This window comes from Solea senegalensis, linkage group LG1, assembly GCF_019176455.1.
Source record: "Solea senegalensis isolate Sse05_10M linkage group LG1, IFAPA_SoseM_1, whole genome shotgun sequence".
NCBI lineage: Eukaryota > Metazoa > Chordata > Actinopteri > Pleuronectiformes > Soleidae > Solea > Solea senegalensis.
The window spans coordinates 24601659-24624126 of record NC_058021.1 but is presented as its reverse complement, the minus strand read 5'-3'; the positions used below and the strand labels follow the sequence as shown (position 1 = coordinate 24624126).

Here is a 22468-nt window from a genome sequence, read left to right as displayed (position 1 = left end):
CGATTACAATCGGAACTTAGAATTCAAAAATGTTATGTTTATTCTGAGTGATGTTAAAGATGATCAGAGACTGGGGCTTTTACAAACACCTAACTTCAATGGCTAGTTAAGGCTTATATGACTATGTTCCATTTACACTGTAAAGGAAAAAAAAAAAAATTATATATATTAAAATGGCCCTGCTTTAAAACCCTGCCTGAATAAGTCAACAACATGTAATATGACTCTTTACTCAAACCATTGTGTAATTCAATAGTGGGTGAAAAAAAAAACCCACATCACCATCTAAAGTTAAAAAAACAAACAAACCTCAAACCATTCCTCAAAAGTATAGAGACATGTCGTACACTAGCTTTTGCTGAGCTGGCCAACAGATAGAGTATAAGCAGTAATTTGACAGATCACGTTGTCTTTCTGTTTTTCATGCCAGTTTCAGACTGATAATAAATCAGCTCTGCTCCCCTGTCCTCTTAAAACTACTCCACATGGTGGGGTATGTGGATGATAATACTCATGATCCGTCTCTTTCACATACTGAGCCGGTTTCTTCAGATACACATGAAATAAAAATAAACTTGATCATGTATTTGCATTAATGTACACCCACACTCTCACTTTATCTACTTACAAACTGCAGTGCACACAGACAAAAGTCAAAGTCTTATGCAATTATACCACTGAAAGAATCTGCAATTCATTCCAGTACACATTATCTTGTTAAAGACCCAAAAACAGCTCCACAGCTCCACAGCAGCAGCAGCAGCAGTTAAGGCTGACAGTGTCCCGTTTCCCCTGGACACAGTTGAACGCATTGCTTCCATACACTGAAAGTATGCTACTAATGTCTTGTAACTGCTAACGTATGCTCAAAAGTGGGCCATTTCACTTGTCGTAGCAGCTCAAACTCCATTTTATATAGAGGTTATTTTGTTTTAAGAGTTTTTGGGAATGTGTCTGTTGAGGCAGAACGATCCACAGCTGAGGGGCCAGAACTGAAATCCTGTCTTGTGTCGGACGTCTTGTTCATGACTCCTCCTGAGATGGAGAATCAAGCCGAACTGCAGATCAGCTAAAAAGATTTAACAGTCCTAAAATGTGGGTTAATCTCCAGTAATTACCTGGGAAATATATAAAATCTCAATATTTAACCGCAGAGTCTGGTGTATTTCAATCCAGTGACTGTGTCAGACGGAGTCATGGAGGAAGTACTGAACAAATCATTCTAATTTACTGATTCTAACGGTTCAGTTTCACTGAAAACAACAGCTTTACAAATCACTAGTCACTCGTCTGTGTGTGTCGCGTTTCATGCAGCCATGCAGTGATGACTCCGCCCACGTTGAGGAGGCTACTATATTGTAATGGAAACACAACCTATGCCGTGCCGTACCGTGCTGAGGTGAGGTGAGGCGAGGCGAGGCAGGACCATAGGTGTAAAAGGGGCTTACGTCAGCCCCCCTGAAATTGGAGGAAGTGGTAGAAAATGGATGGATGGATTTAAAAAAAAAAAACAAAGAACAAAAACATAGTAGACTATTAATACAGTCTGCCTTTCAAATTTGGAAATTAAGAAAAAAAAAGCTAAGGAAATATACAACTAAAATGATGACGTTATAATATGTAATAAAATGAATGAATCCAAATGTAAAGTATAAATGTAATGAGTAAAATTAAAGCGAACAACAGAACAATAACATTGATCAGAGAAGAATTATACACGACTTAATGTGTGCTCAGACCCTCCACAGAGACACATTTTTTCCCTTTCATTCCTTTTATGTCAATCCATCTCTGTTTCTGGATGCAGAGCGAGCAGTAAATCCTGGCTGGCAAAGACTCTGACAGTTTAGCTTGTGTGGATCTGTAAATAATTATCTTTGTCTGTACATGAGGAATATCTCTCTGGGCTGTAAAGAACTGAAGTGATACTGGCCCAACCTGACACACTGATCTACAAAATCCTCTTAAAATGATGTTTGGAGGGTACAAGTGCACCCTTTTCCCCCAATTTTTGATGTCAAACCAATAAAGGTGAAGAGAAGCCCAAGTACTTGAATGGACATGCTAACTGTCAGAGGCAAGAATAATTACTCCAAATATGAGCTGGGGTTGTTGTGATGGAAAGTAGCACTGAATATTCCACTGCCCCTGGGTGTGGAGGCCACATACTGAGCTAATTGTCAAGAGAACCCAAAGACTCAGCGTACGTGTGTTGAACATTCCCATATAGCTGTGAGCTGGTGTCTGTTTGCATAAACGAGCAGTGTAACTTGATTATGAGTGTAAGTGTGAGGTGTGTGTTGTTTGGGACAGCGTCACGTTTCAATCTTCTCGGGAAATCTGAGCGTTCAAGTCCGTGAGCACGTGGACAGTTCGCCGGGAGGGAAAGCTCACGATTGTCTCCGAGAGTGAAAAGCAGCTTTACAGCAGCAGCTTGGGTGACAGTGTACAGTTCTCCTTGACACAGTTGAATACCGTGCTACATTTCACTGAGAGGGTATTTACTAATGTCTCCTATTTGCAGGCATGTGTGCGCATGGATTCGAGACGATCCATCCGATAGACTCTCGGGTAAAAACGCGCTTGCTTGTGTTTATGCACGTGTGTCAGCGCACCGGACTTCACGGATGTAACTGTCGCGCTCATTCTGTGACTGGAGCAGCTTCCTGCTGCTCAGCTGATTCTCGGTCGAGCCACAGAGGCAGTATGGGTAAGGCGATCCACCTGAGAACTGCCCAGGGAATTGTGTGTCTTTGTGCGGAGGAGAAAGGTAGGGCCCTCCAGCGTGTGTCTGCTGAATAAGAGCCACTTGTGCCATTTTTCACAACATACAATAACACCACCTCACGGCCCAATCAAATCAACAGGCTTTCATTTTCATTGTGTGCTGTGACCTTATGTACAAATACTGTACCTTCAATTACCACTTCCCAACCCAATGCAACACCACGGTTAAACAATACCCAGACAGCGTATGTACACCACTCGCCATTGTCCCGCACAGTGAAAGCATGTGACCTTGAAAAAAAAGTGAAGGTTTTGTCACACAAAGGGACAATGCTCTAAAGGGGCTAAACGTACAAAATGTATTATTTTAGGTCATAAAATGACCACAATAGGTCTTTAGAGAGTAATGTTACATTTAAATATTAGCCTCACCAGTTTATTCATAAATGTCACATCTCATAGCACTTCAACTTCAAGGTCAACCTGCAAAACCTTAAAGGAAAACTTTGCATGTGGCGTTGTATTGCTGGAATAGGAAGAGTATCTTTTTAAAAATTGTGTGGTTTCCACTGAGTTGTAAAAAAATCAGTTTTTCCCTTTCAAACGTTTACATTTAATTTAATTCCTCACAGGGATTTGTGTTTTTACACAACTATTCTAAACAACAAGACTCTTGCGGGGGCAGCGGGCGCAGTGCATTCTGGGAGTTGTTGTTGTTCATCTACATGAGCCAAAATGACATTTTTCTGCCTTTCTCGGCCAAGAAAACACTTGCTTCAAATGTTATTTCACATCCCTACTACATCGATGACCCAGTTTTAATAGACATTCTTCTTTCCAACGGTGAAATATTCCTTTAAAGAGCCCCACCAAAATCTAAACAAGCATCTGCAGTGGAGAGGCATTAAAATGTAGATGGATGAAGATGGAGAGGATGGATAATTGGATCATTTTCTTCTGGACAGGGAAGCAAAACAGGAAGCTTCCAGTAAGGTTAGTGAAGCGTTTCTTTCTCCCTGTCTTACAAACATGTTGTTGGTGCATATTTAAGTTACTGTTGCACTGTCGTCTCCTTGTCATGTGATAATTCTCTGCTGCTGTGTTGCTGCAGCTGCGGACACACTTTAACGTTCAATCTCTGCCTTTTGCCGACATGTGAAAATTACCCAAATATGTTCAATGTTTATAAAAATAAAACCGACGGCAGGGCGGTTATAAGTGCAACTACTTATTATTGTTGTATACCTAATTGATGCCATGAGTTGCAACTTTGGAGACTTAACCGTGTGCCGCAATGTTTGGAACTGAAATGCCTGTTCTAAATGATAAAGGTTGTTGTGCATACTGTATTTTACAAATAAAATTTTTTCTATTTCCTGTGAGGAAACCTCATAGACATAACGCATTCTCTAGCCCCTTAGCCTAACCTTAACCATCACAACCCTAACTTAAACGTAATTCTAACCCTAAAACCAGGTCTTAACCCAGAAAAAGCACTTAGTGGGGACCAAACAAAATGTCCCCAGAGGGTCAAAATGTCCCCACGAAGATAGGTTTGGACGTTTTTTTGGTCACACACATACACACACAGAGTCTGGTTCCCATGACTTCAGAGGACATTACATTGACTAACCTTTATTTCCTTCATACCAACCATAACCATAACTACTACTGGCCTTAACCATAACCCCTTAACCTTAACCATACAACTTGTCTTCACCTTAATATGTATAATACATATATATATGTAACGTTAAGCTTTTTGTCGCTGTGTAGAAGACAAGTGTGTAATACCGGGAAAATACAGGGTACACACACACAAACAATAGAACGTAATACCCTTCTCTGAATATACACCTATGATAAGATGTTACCTCAAGGATGAAGAATTGCAAGAAGAGCAATTAAGTTGTTTTCTTCAATTTACTTCTTAACCACAGAGACTACTTTTAATTTGTCTCATTTTCAGCTTTGCAGACATAATGACCTGTTGCTGTGGGTGGCCCAGCTCCCTCCACACAATAACTTTATTAAACTAATATTTATCGTCCCACAAAAACTAAGGTGTGGGATTAGGTGAGGGGAACAGGACGAGAGACACGTTGCTGAAGGTTTAGAATTTTTATATTACTGCAGCTGGTTCTTCTCACGGTGTATCTTTGAGAGGAAAAAAGAAGAAGAAAACGAGAGGGAGAGGGTGGGAGGCTGCACAGCCGTAGGCAAGCACATTCTCCGCTATTAAATTTCACATGTTTCCATTTCACACTCATGCACTCTCTGAAGAAGTGCCATCGTTGCATTTTTTTTTTTTGTCCGTCTTGTTGAGACACTTTCAGGTGTCAGGAATAAAACTCAACGCGATGATTTACATTTGGCTTATGCATGAGAGATATCCATAGAATCAACGAGGAGCAATAGATATGTGTGTGTGTGTGTGTGTTGGGGGATGTCCCGGGGGCAAGAGCAGACAGATTGCTAAATATCTCCTGAAAAATGCCATCACACACACCTACTGATGACCTTATCCTGCCTTTATACAACTACAGGGTAGATCGTAAAGTGTGGTACATGAACATTGTCTCATCAAATGTGCCTGTCATTCACCAAACCATTCCTCCAAAGTACAGAGACATCTGCTGTATGTATCATAAACATACAGAGAGCAGAGAGCGGAGGCTAGAAAGAGAAGCAAAGGTAGCTGTTAATAGCTGCTGTCAATCTCCCCTCTAACCTCTCCTTATTCCTCCCCTTCCTTGACTATTAGTCGTATATTAGCTTTTCCATTTGTCTCTGCTAACCCCTGACAGGGTGTATGTTGTCACACAGGCGTTGCGGACAGCCACATGGGACTACTTGAGAGGTGGGCACAAAGGTAGCACTGTTTTTCCAGACGCAACGGCAGCCATCCAAATTGAAGTGTCGGTATAGACTGTGACAGCAGAAATGGACAGAGGGCATGCTGTGTGCGCCTGTGTGCGCCTGTGTACGCGTGTGCATGTATGAAACAGTTTCACCCGCACTCCCTGTGAGCAACCCAACCCTCCCCTGCCCTCCCCAACCCGAATGCAAGCCAGCCAACACCTGAAGCTTATTAAACATAAATCTCAACTGCGCCATAGACGTAACCTGACACCAATATTGACTTTTCAGGGGAGCTACATAAATCTTTTTGGTTCGCTCCTTCCTCTCTCGTCAACATTCCTTATATATCCCACACAAAGCCGTTTCAAACTGAGAGTGTTTGCCGCTCTCGTGTTAACAAAATAGTCGAGATCTACAGGTGAGCTGCAGGAATGCAGACGGTCATGCGGGAAGACCCAGTTTTTTTCACTGTTGAGAAACTTGCATATGGAGAAAATATTACACTTATTGCCTCCGCCAAGGGAGTTATGTTTTTGGCCCTGTTTGTCTGTGCGTAAATTAAAAAAAACAAGGAAAGAAAGGAGTTGGATGAAACTTTCTGGGGATGTAGGTTACGGCACAAGGAAGAAATTATTAGGTTTTGGTGGTGATCCAGATCTGGATCCGGGATTTTTCTGTTAACTTTGCGAAGGAGAGGAGTTTATTGACAGTGTGGGAACTTGGCGGAGGAGCGCTTTCTGTAGTTACGTTTTATTTAAAAGGAATGCATGAATGGTTCTTATTATAGTAATGAAAGAGGCTTTAGATGTTTTTTAACTTTCAAAATGTATTTTAAACTCATCAAAAGTCAAAAGGGTTGAGAAGAAAAGGTAAAGTAAAACAAATGTTTTTTTTTCAGGCATTAAAAAAAGAAAACACAGGCAGCCCAAATACCTGTGTTAAATAACCGATGACTAAGAAATAAGAAAAATAGTTTCTATATAGAGACAATGATGTTTCTATTTATCTAAGACACACATGATCTTTTTTAAAAATGAACTTAATTATCCAAATATTTCTTAAAATGACTCCGTTTTCTGAGCTGAGCATGTCACAGATCACTTTGCATCATGTCATCACGTCGTCCTGCTGCAGGCCACGCCACAGTTTTGTGAGGAGACGTAGAGAACATGTTGGAGAATGGCTCTAGAGCAGTACTGGTCCAGATGGAAGACAAAACATCAGACACAGAAATCACTGCTCTGAAGAACGGCAACATGATATGTCGATGGTAGAAACCTTTTGGCAATACGACTCATTCCAATAAAGCAGAAATATGAAAGCAGTAGCAGGATATACGGGAAAGGATGCATGGTGGGGGCCTGAAGGTGCACTTAAGTTACCTCCAAGATGAATATATAAGCAGGGATAGGGAGAAAATTGATACCATGACTTGCAAAGAATTCTAATATATTCAAACATCTGGGTGCTATTCCCATCCAAACAACAGACACAGCAGCAGGATGTTCCAGACTGGGGGGACCCAGGTTGAATTTGTGGCTACATCACATGCTGCCACTGCCAGAGCCCTGGGCTTGGAGCCGCAGAGTTCATGACACACTTCCCCTCCCTGGAAAGAATGAATGATTGCTGCCTACAATAAAAATGAGCAGCAGTTGGATGATGTGTGTTTATACGTGTGTGTGTGTGTGTGTGTGTGTACATGAAAGTGTCAGTGGGCAGAATTGGCAACTTCAGGGAAAGGCAGAGTGGTGAAGAGAGGTGTGGAGGTGTTACAAACTGGGGATGTGCACAAAGGCTCCTCTGTGCAAGGGTGGCCCGTGGGACTCGCGCGCACACACGCACACACACCTTCCTTAACCTACTGCCACGACCTCCCCCAAGGGAACCTTCCATTTTAAAGTTGCCCGGCACGAGCAGAGTGAGCTCATTCTAATAGCATGACAAATAAGGCAAAAAAGTGTCCAGAAAAAAAGATGGCGTCAGATGAGAGACATGGTGGTGGCGGTGGGGGGGGGATTGAACATGGATTTCTTCTCTCCAGCGACAATGTCTCATTGTTTTGCAGAGGAGGGGCAAGTGAGGAGGAAAACCCACTGGAATGCGGAATGTATGAGTTTCTTTCTTTACCCCCATTTTCTCATATTTAATGCATCTCCTATAATAACAGCCATGCTTGCAAACATAAACACGACGGTGATTTCCTTTGGCAGGCGGACCACTCATGACATCCACCCCCGACCGACAGACAAGACACGGAGACCGTGCAAGTCTGTGGAGGACGCCTGAGAAAGTGTGTGTTTATAAAGTCTGACGGGCATTTGTGTATTTGTGCGTCTGCAGAGCGCCGATGGTTTATACTAGAACCTTGTACTCTTTGCCCCCTGCAGAGCGCAGACCATCTGACAAGCTGGTTAGCACTGGTTGGTGCTTAAACCTGAGGCATTAGACAAATATTTTCTGGAGAAAATTGGAGGGAGGAAAAAAAGATCCAGTTGGAACAAACCATTTTCAACAATTCTTATTATTATTATTTCTGATTATTTTATTTTTTATTTCTGGCAGCTTCACAATCTCCATAGTGGCATTGTTGTTCTCTAAAAAAAAAACACATAAAGGTAGATTTTAAAATCCAAACATTATGTCTAGAGTCATGTAGTAAAGAGGACAAGTGTCCAGCAAGCCAACACACACACACACACACACACACACACAGACACAAGAGAGAGCGAGACAGAGAGAGAGAGGAAAGGGGAGACAGGCATTGAGTTGAAATGTTTTCTACCACAGCCTGTCAGGACAGGCCAAGTCGAGTCGATTTCTCTGCCAGACAATTTTCCATATGGAGCTGCACTAACCCATAAAGATTAACTGTGTTATTCTCTCATGAGAATCCAGACAGAATGCTTTGTGATGGGAAACACACATGAGAGGTGAGATTAATGGGGCATTATCCAAAGACTTCAACAATCTAAAGAGTGCTGCATTTACAGGACATCCCCCTCCCAAGTCTCTGAGAGTAGTGTTTGCTTCCATTCAAGACCAGTGGATGTAACTATTTACAGTAATTAGATACATGCATACAAGGAAAAGACCTTCCTCTGTAAAACTATCTATTATGGTTTGGTCGTAATGTCTTTCTGTGGTTTAATTGTTCAAGAAACCCCCACAAACACTCATACATGATTGATTTACATTATTCACAAAGAGGCTTAGAAGTTACATTTTGTTCAGGAGTTCAAACAGAAGCAGACATAAAGTCCCTCCAGTGAAGACATGCTTGCGTCTTTGGGCTTAATCAGGTATTTTCCTGGATGAAATCACTGTCGACTTGTGGGGTTAAGCTTAATTGCCTCATTGTCCAGTTGAAGACTTTTGAACTTTCACCTCTTAGCGAGATGTTGCCTCACGTGTTTCCGTGGTGCTCGGACTCAGCGTGATCAAAGGGAACTCGCATTGTGTGAGTAAGAGTTTTAGCTTAAAGATGCATCGAGCGACTTTCATGACCTTAGCGGTTCCAGGTGTAGTGAGACTCAGCAGTAAGAATGAATGAAGCTGGTGTTATGTCTCGAAAAGAACACCTGTGTAAAAACAAGATAGATTTCCTGGTAATCCTTCGGTTGATTTGGAAATGGAATGACACAGTGTCTTTAAATTGAGTTGTCTCTTCCCCCCCCATGAAAACAGCTGTGAAAGTGATGGTATTCACTCTGAAATGTGTTTAGTTGCACACTTCTAAACTTCCTACACATTTAGCTGAATCGCTAACCGACTGCAAATAAGTAGGTCAACAAACCAGAAAAGAATTTGGCCTATTTCCCATATACATGATGTCAACTATACGGTAAACGAAACAGCACATTAATATTTGACGGCAGGAGCTAAAATGTCTTTGACTTACTTTAATATCATCTTTCAACATGCTCCTCAACACAGAACACAAGCTGTGGTAAATGATATTATTTTAAAAAACGATAAAAAACTTTGATCAGATCATTTTATTTTTATTATTTGATTTTGATCGAAAATCACAGAGGAAAAGTTTATAGAAAATAATATAGAAACACTGAGAGAGTTTCTATATATACCTATTACAAGTAAACGAGCGTGTCCTATTTGACCTTTTCACAGGCTGCAGTTTAGACACACATTGGCTGACATGAGCGAAGGAGACAGAGGGTATGTACTTTTGCTCCTGGGAAATGTTTCTCAAAATTGCCCAAAACACTGAACTGTGGCTCGGCTGATGATGCCTTTGTGCCTTGAAGGATTTCCTGCTGCCAGTGCTGACAGGAATTGATGTAGTGATGCTGCCCTATAGGAGTGGAGGCCTCTAACTAATTCTGACACCTAAACACCTTAAGGAAAATTCCACCTGATCACAACTTGGATTCCGGGACAACAAACTGTGCAGTCAAACAATCAGAAGGTTTCATAACAAACTCGCACTTTGGACAGATTGTAAACCACTTAGTTTGCCAGTAAGCCAAGAATAAAGCACACCAGAAATGTCAGGACTTGGTGGTCATAGTTAAAACCGGATCTCATTACACACAACAGGTTTAAATAATTAGTTGTAAATGAAGAAAAAAACAAACAGATCACAGTGCAGCTCATTAATGTATTTTAAAAGGTTTTGGGAATCAAATAAAGAGTGACACGACATCAGACTTTATTTGTTACGGGAGCATCACCTTTCAGTGGTTTGCTGTTTTCCTAAGACTTGCTGACAGTACAATAAATGCAGCACATCGCCACATCGTACATTAAATAATGTACGTGCCTGTATCATTTGTAGAAGAATGTCAAAGGCATCGCCAGAGAGGAGAGAATTATCTGCAAGCTGATGAATCAACCTGTCTTCCGACAGACACCTATGTCATAAGTCATTCTAATGAGTTTGACTGGGGCTCTGACGGAAAAAGCTCCTAATCAGGCTTTTTTGGCGCTTCACTCTCTCACACCTGGATCAGCTCCAGGGCCTGGGCTTTAAGGAGCTGTCAGTCAAAAACTTAAGCTCCTCTGTGGAGTCTCGGGGCATGTATGACGCCCTGCACCTGACTGTGCTCGGACGTCACCTCACCTCAGGTGAAATACCAGCAGCAGCTCACAATGTACCTGCGGGTAAACGTGCTCAGGACACTGTTTTGAAGAGAGAAGGGACATTTGTCAACCTTCATGATTTTGTTAGAGAAAAAAAAGAAGAAAGTTGGATGTTTGAGGGGAAAAGTGCTTGGGAATACACAGCAACGCCTTGCAGATATCTCCATGCACTCCCACTGCCCTCGCACATCTTGCCAATCCGTAGTGAAGCAAGATACCGAAAGAAAATAAAACATGGGCCTCGCATTGCTGGAGTGGAGCGCCTCTCACACGGCCTGTTCACTGAGTGCTGCCAGAGCAAACATGGTGGCTGTTATTGTAGAGAACAATTACATACAGTTAAAAGTATACTCCTCAGCCAGGGTCGGCCTGTTTTTAAACCCACTGTGAAGAGAAGAACAAACACGGGGAGGAGCACTGTTTTTCTCTCTCTCTCACACACACACACACACACACACACACACACACACACACACACACACACACACACACACGCACGCACACACACACACACACACACACACACACACACACACACACAGTACACACCAAGTGAAAGCACGCAGCCACATACACACTGTGAATTTAGCTTCAGCCAACCATGAACTCCCAGGCATCCACTTTCACCCAGCCTCGCTGTTCGTCTAGCGACCCTGCTGTCCGGCGTCCAAATGGCACAATTATCTGCAATTTATGCTCCGACAAAACGGATCACTTCCCCAGTAAATGAAATTCCCCATTATGAAGGGCGACGAGGGGGAGGAGATAAGTTTAGCAATACTTTCTCTGGTATGAGACAATAGAGGGCACAGTGTACGCTCACAAATGAAGCCATACAGAGGCATCGGAGGCTCTTTTTTTTTAAATATATAAAAAAATCCATAAAATGTAAGAAAGAAAAAATAGCCTAATGGCTCCTGAGTATCAGAGGTAAAATTTATATTTAAAAAGAGGGCAGAAATGATCAGTAATAAAAGCCTTTAAGAGCTTCCCATTAAATAAAAGCACAGCCATTACATGCCCGCTAACATCTTAGCAAGAGCCTTCAATGACTTTCTTGTAATGAGTGATGAGAAATTAAAAACCTGTGGAAATACAGTGTTTTGCTTGGACCCAACACACATTTCCATTAGGTTTTCAGATATTCATTTGTCATGTTAATTAGCCTGAAGGAGTCAGTGGTGAAAATAAGAGCTCACTGAGACATTATTTAGCAAAGGTTGGTGTGGGATATAAAGAACCTTGGCTCCTCTTCAGCTCTTTCAACTGTTTCAAAAGACTAAAACGGATAATATGTTGATTTTGTCAAAGTGTTATTTATGACAAATAGCAATGTTCCAACTTTTTTTTTTAAAGGCATGATTGCTCAAGCCTCCCGGATGCTCAGCTGAATTCAAAGTTGACCTTGATTTATAGGCCATATAAAAACACTCACATCATTGTTGCGACATGTCGGATTCCAGCTTGCCTGGATGTATGAAAATGTACATAAACATTCATCGAAACACACCTACAGGAGAAATTCCATCCTTGGACACCTTTGGAGAGCTCTAGGTCGTCAATCGTTTGCCTAGTGCAATGTGAAAGTATCCAGAATAACTTATATCATGGATTAAGAAGGTGAGTCTCAAACTATACTACATATAAGACAATATGTCCGGGTTGGAGCATATCCCAGCTGTCATTGGGTGAGAGGCTGTGTCCACCCCTAGGACAGGTCCCAGTCTCACAGAGCCAAAATACACACACAACCATTCATACTCACATTCACACCTAGGGGCATTTTAAAGCTGGGCACATAAGGCATGAACATATAGGATTTAATGGTAATCAGTGTAATTGGATGTAGTACAATGCTCAAATGGGAAATAGTGGAAGAACACATAAGCAGGTCAGAAAATTAAACCACATCAAATATGTGAAAATTAACTTTTAGTCATCTAATGACAGAATAAGAAAAGCTTATGCAGATATCTTAGTAAAAATATTGGTAAATCATACAAACTTTCCTCTACTGAGACTCGACCCCACACTTTAAAAGACTTATTTTTAATTATCATCTTATATCTGTAATAAACATAATGTCCTTTACTTCTGGTTATATTCACAATGTTGCAGTTGTATATTTCTGTATTACAGGCAAAGTAGCTACTTTCCCTTACCAGGGATTGGGACCTTATTGCTGTCAGGCAGTTGTGCTTACCACTCATCCACCCTGGATCAATTATTCTCACTCAATATATATAATTTCTATTAAAAATAACGCATATCTTTTCATATACTCTAAAGCATTTGGTCTCACATGTTCATCACACAGTGTGAACAAGGCTCCCACTTCATTAGTGTGCAGAAATAAAATACACCACATTTGTTTTTCCTTTGGGAGAAAAACACAAACGCTCATATTCATATTCATCAACAGCTCAACTGTGCAAACACACAGGAAGGGGCACAGTCAGGAATGCACGCACATACACGCACATCCCAAGGTCACTTGTGTTTGACAGATTAAGGCTGCAAATGGCTACTATGTGTCGCTCGAATGACGGATCCGTCATCAGTTTTTATTACATGCAGTTGGGTTTACCGAGGTTAGGCTGTTCTGTGTGCGCAGTCTGGACTGAGAGAGGAACTTAGAATAGCTGAGTGACCTCAACTTCCAATAAAATACTGGAGCAGCAAAGACGCTGGTGTTGGCGTGTTTGGCATGTGCAAACAGAGCTTGTGACTCAGGTCGCTGGCACTGTGTCCTTAAGGGCAAATTCCAGCAAAGTCATCATTTGGAAGAAAAATAACATGCCTCATGAATTCTAGGGTGGTCGGCAAGACGCATTGCTTGGGCAATCGCATGCTTGTCCAATCAGCAGGAAATAATCCCACATACAGTAGTACATGTAAAGACATAGATTTATATTCCCAAATGAGCTACATTTTGTCGCCGTTCAAAAAGAGAAACTGCCTGTGAGGCATGAGCAGAGATGGTGCAGAGCCAGGCGCCGCGGTCAGGGACACGAACCAGAGTCACCTCAGACAGAACACACAGAAACATAAGGACATTGTTCTTAAAAGCATAGGAACACGGCTGACAATGTTTGGACAACTTGCTCGACTCTTTTCCCTGATATTTATCCGCTTGCTTCCTCTTTCCCCCTCTATCCTGCACCACCAGAAACAAGGACGGATGACGCGGAGATGAGAGCGAAACAAACTCAAATTGGACATATGTTATAAAAAAGTATATTGAAAGTACGATTTAAAGCGTCAAACAAAAACATTACTGTCCAACTTGCACGGACAAATGTACAATATTGAGTCCTTGTAATGTTGCAGTGATGTTGGACAATGTGTGGGATCTTTTTGTTTGTTGCGTTGAGTCCTGTGCACCTGTCCCTGAATATGGATGTGCAAATTATCCTTTTTTTTGTAAGTAGGATTCAACCTAACACGGGAAAGTTTCCTGTCACTTCCTGTGCGTTGAGTAGAGAAAATCCTGCAATTCCAACTACAGATTAACAAAAGCAGAGTCGTAGGTTTTTCCCACAGCAGTGCATGATACGACTGGTTTCAGTGAGATAGACAGAGGTTTGAGGAGAGCAGTTTCCTTCTTAATTAAACATTAATATCGCAAGCCAATAATCAACATAAATGATTAATCTGGTTTATCGCAGTCAAACAAACAGCACAGACAGAAATCTGGAGCAGAGACAATCCCAAAATGCCCTTTCAGTCCTGCTGTTATAATTAGCTTTTACTAAAATCTCTCTAAAAAAGAAAAAAAGGGGGGTCTGGTCTGGAATTGGATTTTGTGATAGGCCAGCCATATGAGCTGCATTCTCTGTCCTTTTTGACCCAGCTACATGTGAGCCATAATAACAAAGGCGCTTAGACGTGGGCCCCAGGGTCCGTTTACTCAGTGGCGTAATGTTTGTGCTCTCATGGCCCTCACAGCAGCCGGGTGCAGCCCTTATCAGGGGCCCCAGCCCAGCTTACCGCAGCCTTGCAGTAGGCTGTGGCCATGCTGCACTGTGTGTTCTACCACTGCAAACAACCCTCAAATCAAAGGAGAGAAAAGGAGCAAAGGGTGAGGAGGTAAAGAAAGGGATGAAAAACAGAGAGATCTGGTGCCTTAGGGTCTTGGTTGCTTTCCATAAAGGGGCCTCCATCCCAACTCCTCCGGAGGGAAAGAGGAGAGAAGGGTGGAGGGTTGGAGTGCATTCCTCTCTCCTCATGCCCTGGAGGGGTATTGGCTTTGGCTGTAGAAGTAGGAATGAAGGCAAGCCTAAGCCCCTGCAGACACGCAGGCCTTGGCTGGCTAATGCTCTGTGGGCTTTACAGCAAGCAGGACGGAGGGTTCTGTGGGTCCATCACTTTCCCCTGGTCCAACAGTTTGACTGACCAGAGAGGCTCTCTGCTCCACCACCCTCATTCTACATGGATGTACTGTTAAAAACCCCCACCATCTGCATCTGTGGGTATGGAAGTGTAAAAACAGCAAGAAAACATAAGGGGGACGTGTTGACAGAAAACATTCCCTGCTGCGAACTAAGCTGAACTCATTTCAGTTGTTTGGTGAGTCAGAATGCCCGTCCACCCAGGGGAGAAAAGGACGACTCCATATTTTCCATTGCTGTTGCTACTTTCTGGGCTTTTCTCCTTCACTGGCATGCAGACAGGCAGCAGACTGGCATGGCCACTATAATTTCCAGCTCTGTCCTTTCTCAAATGCCTCAACGCACAGTGCTGAACGTCACTCAGGCCAATTCAGTCTAATTGGAAATATTACAGCTATAAATACCTTCCGACCGCTGCAGACAAAAAGACGAAAAGAATAGTTTTGTAGAAAAAAATGAAATGAAAGGGAAATCAATCATTTGGAAGTGATAATGACGCCCGCTTAAAAAGGGAACGACTTCCACGTCCAAAATGAAATCAAAATTTCCTCTGAAGGATTAGTGTCAGCTATGTGATGCCAGTGACCGATGCGGAAATCTCCCCGAAACCCACCAAAAAGTTTCAGCTTAAAGGAAATCATCCCACACTGTGAGCAAAAGAGGACTTTCTTACATCAAGCTGCCAACCCACCAACCCACCAACCCACAGCTCTATGGCGTTCCCTTAAAACCAACAGCAAAATAGGATGCAGGCCTGCAGACTGTTTTGAATCATACCCATAAAAAGGACAGACAGAGAGATGGAGCACTCTTTTTGGTCCCCAAGACTAGAGGAATGTTAAGCGTATCCCTAAGAAGATTAGGGGTTTCCTTGGTATAGTACACAGCTTTCTCCCGACGTGCCAAAGGACCCATGTAGATCAAAGCCATGTCGGACTTCCTCGTCATTAGCCATGGCTTATCCCCAAATGCATTCACCCCCTGATACTGACCCCCCTCATTATCCGAGCACACCCATCACTTCTTCTGCCTGTGGAAACAGAGTGCAGCGCCCCTCTGTAAGTCCCTCTTCCTCATGTATCTAAAAAAGTTACCCCGCGTGAGTGAAACTCGGGTGTAAACAGCCAACAGTATGTGAGCGAGCTGATGAGCACACAACAAATTTTACTTCTCGTGAGCTGCTGCAACACATTTTCTGAGCAATGGCTGTTTATTTTCCAGAAATCAATCATTCATAGATGCATCATTAAAATGATGAATGCCAAACAGAGTGACTTATGGAAAATGTATGCGCTTGAACAAACAGAAAAGAAAAGCCTACGCGGGTAAGTGGTGAAATATTGTTTGTTTCACTGTTATTGCTTATTCATCTTCCTATTTCTCTTCCTTTGTTTACAGTGCTAAATGTGAATTTTGTTAACATTCCTCCATTTTTCCTTTCGCCATCTGGAAGCCATTATTGTCAGGCCGTGCTTGCCAAGATGGTTATAAGCATATTTATACACGTATGGCTCTGACTCGAGCAGCCTGGTATCGCCAAATGCCACACGGCTAAAATGCCATTTCCTCAAGTGGTTTTCACATGTTATCCTAAAGCATTCTTCATGTGTCGCACATCATTTCAAACCGTGTACTTTCACACAATGATGTCTCTTACTACTGGTACATGACACATGTACCAGCTTCAAGTGGCTTCATCCAATAACATATTCCATGATGTCAAGACAAAAATCAAACAGCGATTTACAGGATTGTTAAAGAGAAATTTTCGCTCCAGAGGCAAAGATTAGGCTCGCTGTTCAGCAGCTGTCACTCTGTGATCCATGAAAAAAAGGTGAGCAGTGATAGATTGCAGTGCACTGCCAAAAGCCATGTGACCAGGCCCCTATAAGTCAATACAGACCAATTAGGCATGAAGGAAGCAGGTAGAAACAGCCTTTGTTCCAACATTTAGAAACACATTCCTCCATACAGCAGACTAGCTATACCATGGGAACGAGCCAGTCATACAGATATGGATGTTTCCCCTCATATGAGTATATTGTGTAGAGCAATTCAAGCATTTACTGTGTTTGTTCATGGGGTTGCAGGAAAGGCCACCTGAGCATGAGAGAGCTTGCACACCTGCTCTCTGTTTGGTCAACAGCGCAGTCGTAGCCCGGTCACACTGCACAATGCTATCGCTGCCGATCTGGAGAGCAATCCAACGCTTATCTCTTATTGGCACTGATTGCAGCCATTCAGGCCAATTAGGAGCTCTCCCTCCTGTTCAGCGAGTTCCTGCCCTCCAGCAGCGCAGCACCGCCACACGGCTGCTGCAGTTCCTGTACGGGGGCCGAGCCAGTCGAGGCACGGGGGGAATTAAGATGTGAGCAAACACCATGGGACATCAATTCCCACATACGGATGTGTTTGTAAAAAAAAATGAAAATAAAGGTGGAGCAGTGGCTGATGTCACAGTCCAAACCTTGTCACACCAATTAAAGAAAATTGTTTTCACAAAAATACAGTTCCTCCTGAGTGGTTTGCACGTTTTCATGGATGGCTGGTTTTAGTTAAGTGTCAGACTCGGCAGCAAACACAGGATTCTGGCTTTTGTTTGGACTGAACTTGCAACCGTTCCGTCACAAACGTGTCCAGCAGGCCACCCCGTCTTGACAGCATTACGCTATAAAACCTGAGTTGTACTCGCACAGCACCAGTCACATAATTATCACACCAAGCTGCCGCTGACCTGCTGAGAATCAGAGGTTGTGCCAGTGACACTGAGAGACTAGACCCGACAAGACTGCCAAAGTCTTCCATTGTGAGCGAAGAAATATGAACCTGGCATTGACCCTCCATTCTCACCAATGCCTGCTTCTCAGGAGCCAGAGAGAAGGCGGGAAGAGGACTTTCACCACACCCCACACAATACACGCACACACGCTTGCTATTTGCCTTGGACAGATTCACATTGGTACGTCACCAGCCTGACCACATTTGACCATCGCCATGGTGACAATTCACAGCCCAGCCATTAACACCGCTAAAGCACTGGAAATCTTGATACAAACCTGGCAACATGCACATATATTCCACATGTGAATTTCCCAAATTAGACCCAGAAATTAGAATTGATCTTTTCATGCCTGGGAGCTGGGAGTGTGCCAGTATCATACCTGCTCTCTCTCCCTCCCCCGCCCTCTCCCCCCTGTGTGTTTGTGGGTGTGTGTTCATGGCTAATGATTGTCCAATATTTCTATGTGAATTTCGACATGCTGACACATTCGGTGCAGGACACACAAGATGACCTGACAGTATGTCAACCACAGAATACGCTTAAAGAGAGCACACAGGGAGAGCGCAAACATTCACCCTGTCGCGTGATGTATGGAATCATTTCTTCCTCCGGTCATGAGCTACATCCCCAGGAAATTCAGAAAAAAGAAGTTCAGCTGCACTGCATCACCTCTTGACAGATCGGAGTGCTAACAAAGAGCTCGGGAAAAACACGGCACTCGCCAGAGACGGAGAGGACACTGAATATGAAGTGGGGATTTAGAAAGAAAAGACACAGAATGCAATCTAACCCTCAATGCTTTTCTGCACACGCAGAGCACAGCTTTCAGCTGAATGGACAGACATCCTGTCTAATGTTTAGAGTTTGAAGAGCATCTGTGTCATATCATTTTGAACACGCACAAGCCTTAAATCTGTGCTTTTTTTCCTGGGCACGATTCGCTTTTATATACACTTTAGGAGCTGATGAGTGTAGCATCAAGACTGGAACTTGTCTGGCCCTGTTCAAACTTCCATCTGCACAGATCTGGATAGAAATACAAAATGTACTTCTTATATTTATTTTTTTGTTTGTTTGACAAACCAAAAAAGGATGGTTGCCTTGGAGTTTGCTTGAGGATATGCGAGGAAGTCAGCTGGTACCCATACATGTACAAGTCAGAACTCAAAGAATACAACTGGGGTGAACTCCTGGTGAGAGATTGCCACTACTGGTACAGAATATGAGTACATATAGAGTACATATGCATGCATGGAACACGCCATGGCCATGTGTGCACAAGTTAGCATGTGCAAGTTTTTTTTGCATCATGGTGTATGCTGTATAGCTTTGCTGTGTGCCAGAAAAACGTAATGTTTTCAGTTGAAGTAAAAGACAAACAACTGCTAGCAGGGAATGTTTGCAGGAAATAAAAGGCCTAATCTCAAGCTTCCTTTCTGCAAACATGCAGCCAAAGTGGACAAAATTCTGAGGGCAAATGCACTTGGACAAAGACAAATGCTTTTGAAAAGGAGCGAGTGTGCTTAACAAACAGCTTTCAGAGGACCACATGCTGACTGAGAGCTTCCACCAAAGAAGCTGAAACCTTGTTCAGAGGGAGGATCGTGAAGCAGCTGCGGTGTAGCTGCAGAGCGGCGAGAACCACACAAAGAAAAATTGTTCCAAAGTATCAGATTGTCTCAAGGAATCAGCGCAGAGCAGATTACTGACGTGGCACTGAGAAGTGACAACATTCTTTCAGAATACAATGAAGCAACAAACATTATGATAAAAAAAAGACCTTTAACCATTGTCGTGCATGAGATTACTGAGCATTTGATATGAGGGAGTGTTGTATTTGTAAGTCATACAGAGAGCACCACCAAAGGTGAGGACTGGTTTCTTTTGCCTGTCTATGAATAGCATCTCTGTCATCACTACCATGTGACGTCAGTCGCCACACCATAGAGAAGCATTTTCAGCCTTTGCATTGAAGAGGTTAATGTGATATATGTGTTCAATGATCCAGTGTGTCCTGTGAAGGATGTTATAAAAGTTTATATGAAACGGTGCCCCTCCTCCGCCATATATCAACGTCAGTTAGAGCAATGATACTGAACCTCACACTGAAAACAGGTAAAGAAAAAGTCTGAATCAAACTTCTACCCCCGCTTCTCCTCCTATGGAAATGATGCTAGAATTTCCTTGAGAGGCAGCCAAGCCAAGCCACAGTCACAAAAAACTGAAACATACGGGGCACAGTACATGTGAAAGTCTTTATGGGACCCTATAGTATGCCTCACTCTTTGTTTCACTCACCCCTTCCCTTCGTTCTCCTTGTCTTGTCATCTTCAGAGTTGTTTAAACTCTGTGGTTTTGGCAAGCCAGTGCAGAGATCCTAGTAGTTCCTGATGTGGGGAGAGCAACTATTACAACTCCACAATGCTACAGTTCACAGAACAATTATCATAATTATCATTTCAACAAAAAGAGCTATGTTACCCAGTGACGCGGCTGCCGTGGGTTTCAGATGTCAGCTTGATTCGCCTGATATGTTTCTATTTTGTCGTCTGTCTTGAATTCGCTTTCTTGAGCGTATCCAGTTGTGGGAAGTAGTGATTTGACCAACCACATGAAGAGCACTGTGTCATTAGATAAGTGGCCACTGTGAGAAATGTATGCACCAACCGCTTTCTATTATACTGATGATACAGAGGACAATTAGAATGATTAGAAAACCAGAATGACACCATGCATTCTTTTTTGACTCTGCTATAAGTTGCAGGGAATATGGTCACAATCTGTTGTGTGATTTATGATTTTTTTCCCCCTAGAACATTATAATGTCACTGTGAAGATGACTTTTGTTAATTTAGATACATAATGTTATCACTTCAGCATTTTATCCAATTACCATCTGCCACTGTTGCTATTTGTACTTCCTACTGCTTTGACGTTTTTAATGGTTTTATGTTGTTCATTTACATATTTGTTTCTATAGTTATTCCTACATACTTATTTTGAGTACGCTACTTTACCAAGACCTGGGTAATGCATGTCATACTTCTCATTTTTACATGACCACAATGGCAATAAAGTATCCTAGAAGTCAAAGTGTGTCACACCTCACACCTCGCACAGGAAAGCCAACAACAATAATACCTGTTGCCATGGCTGTCGCCAGCCTGGAGGCACAGCAACTGGTAGGATTTGAGCTGTGAGTTTCTTCCCCTCCCCTCTGAACATCTGGCAGCTTGTATACAGAATGAACAAAACCCAAACCAGTTTTTATAAAGAGGAAAAATATAAAACAAAACAGTTTTGAGCAGAACAGTGTAGGAAGAGATGAGGCATCGACTAGTCTTCCAAGCCAAGCAAGGACGAGGAAAAAAGCAGAGCAATAATAATTTCTATCTGGTCAGAAACACTCGCATCCCTCTTCCATTGAAGAATAAATGAGTTTAACTTAACTCCCGTGTGGAGCGAGGGCCACGAGACCCTGCCATGTCTGCCATCAAGACTCAATATACCTACCAGGGCTGAAAGGTCACATCTGAGCGGACTGAATGCTTTACGTATTCTCTGACTAAATGAAACGAGAGGCAGTGGTTGTGGTGGGGCATCAGAGTCTAAGTAGGGGTTTTTACTTTGTGTATATATATATATATGTATATATGTATATATATATATATTCATATATATATATGTGTATTATTCATGTTTCCTCTGTGGCCTGCAATTGGAGCCAGATCACAGTTAATCTTTCATAGAGACTCGTCATCATGTTTTAATACAAAGTGAAAAAACCTCAGATTCACTTTTTTTTAAGGGGATTTGATTTGTTCAAAACGAGTGACGTCAGTCAAAGTCACATGGGTACAAGCAGATTATGTTCAATTGCACATGCATGTTGACATTCACATAAATTTAATGCCATGCACCCCCCCTCTCTCTCTCTCTCTCTCTTTCCAAATGCTTCCACTCACTCACTACATTTAACTGCACTCTTGCATACTTGTGGCTGTTGTGAGTCCCATTGAAGCCACATTTCCTTCATTAGGATACACTTCACTGGCACAGCGCTCTGGATGCAGCCTGTTTCAATAAGACCCCAGCAGACTCAATCAGACTCATTAATCACATTAAGGAAGTCCGAGGAGCCTGGGACAGGTGCTGAAGCCTGCTCACAGAAATTTCCCTGGGTTTTGACATAAAACACCTTTGCTATCAGTGCCGAAGCATTTGCGACACTTAACGCAACAGAAATCTAGTGGACAACATTTGTTTTCGTTTTTTGTTACAGACCCTTGAATTGCATTTGCATCTGTAAAGCAGTGGGAAATATTTTAATAGAAGTCTAAAGAGGCCTACATAACTTTATTTTATTACATTGCCGCATTCAATTCCACAAACCAAATACGTCAAACACTATGGACCGTGTGTAAACATCATTTGACCGAATTCCTTTCTCGACTTGGAGTTGTTACCTGATCCTATCCTCAAAAACAGCAGCAACCTGGTTTCCATTGAAGCACTTATTTTAACTACTTAATGATTTCTGAATGCCTTAATCACCTCTGCTCGGGATACATTTTTAAGGCGCTCCCGGAGAAAACAAACCGAC

The 22468-nt window shown here is 42.5% G+C and overlaps 1 long non-coding RNA gene across 1 annotated transcript in view; it reads right to left on the bottom strand.

Annotated features, from left to right (window-relative positions):
- LOC122766770 overlaps positions 1 to 21240 on the bottom strand; it is a 29206-nt gene extending 7966 nt beyond the window's left edge. The window contains exons 1-2 of the long non-coding RNA XR_006360107.1: positions 20347 to 21240; positions 20164 to 20252 (exon numbers count right to left, since the gene is read on the bottom strand). This is a non-coding gene — a long non-coding RNA (uncharacterized LOC122766770). The remainder of the gene's footprint in view (positions 1 to 20163; positions 20253 to 20346) is intronic.
- Positions 21241 to 22468: the final 1228 nt, after the last annotated feature.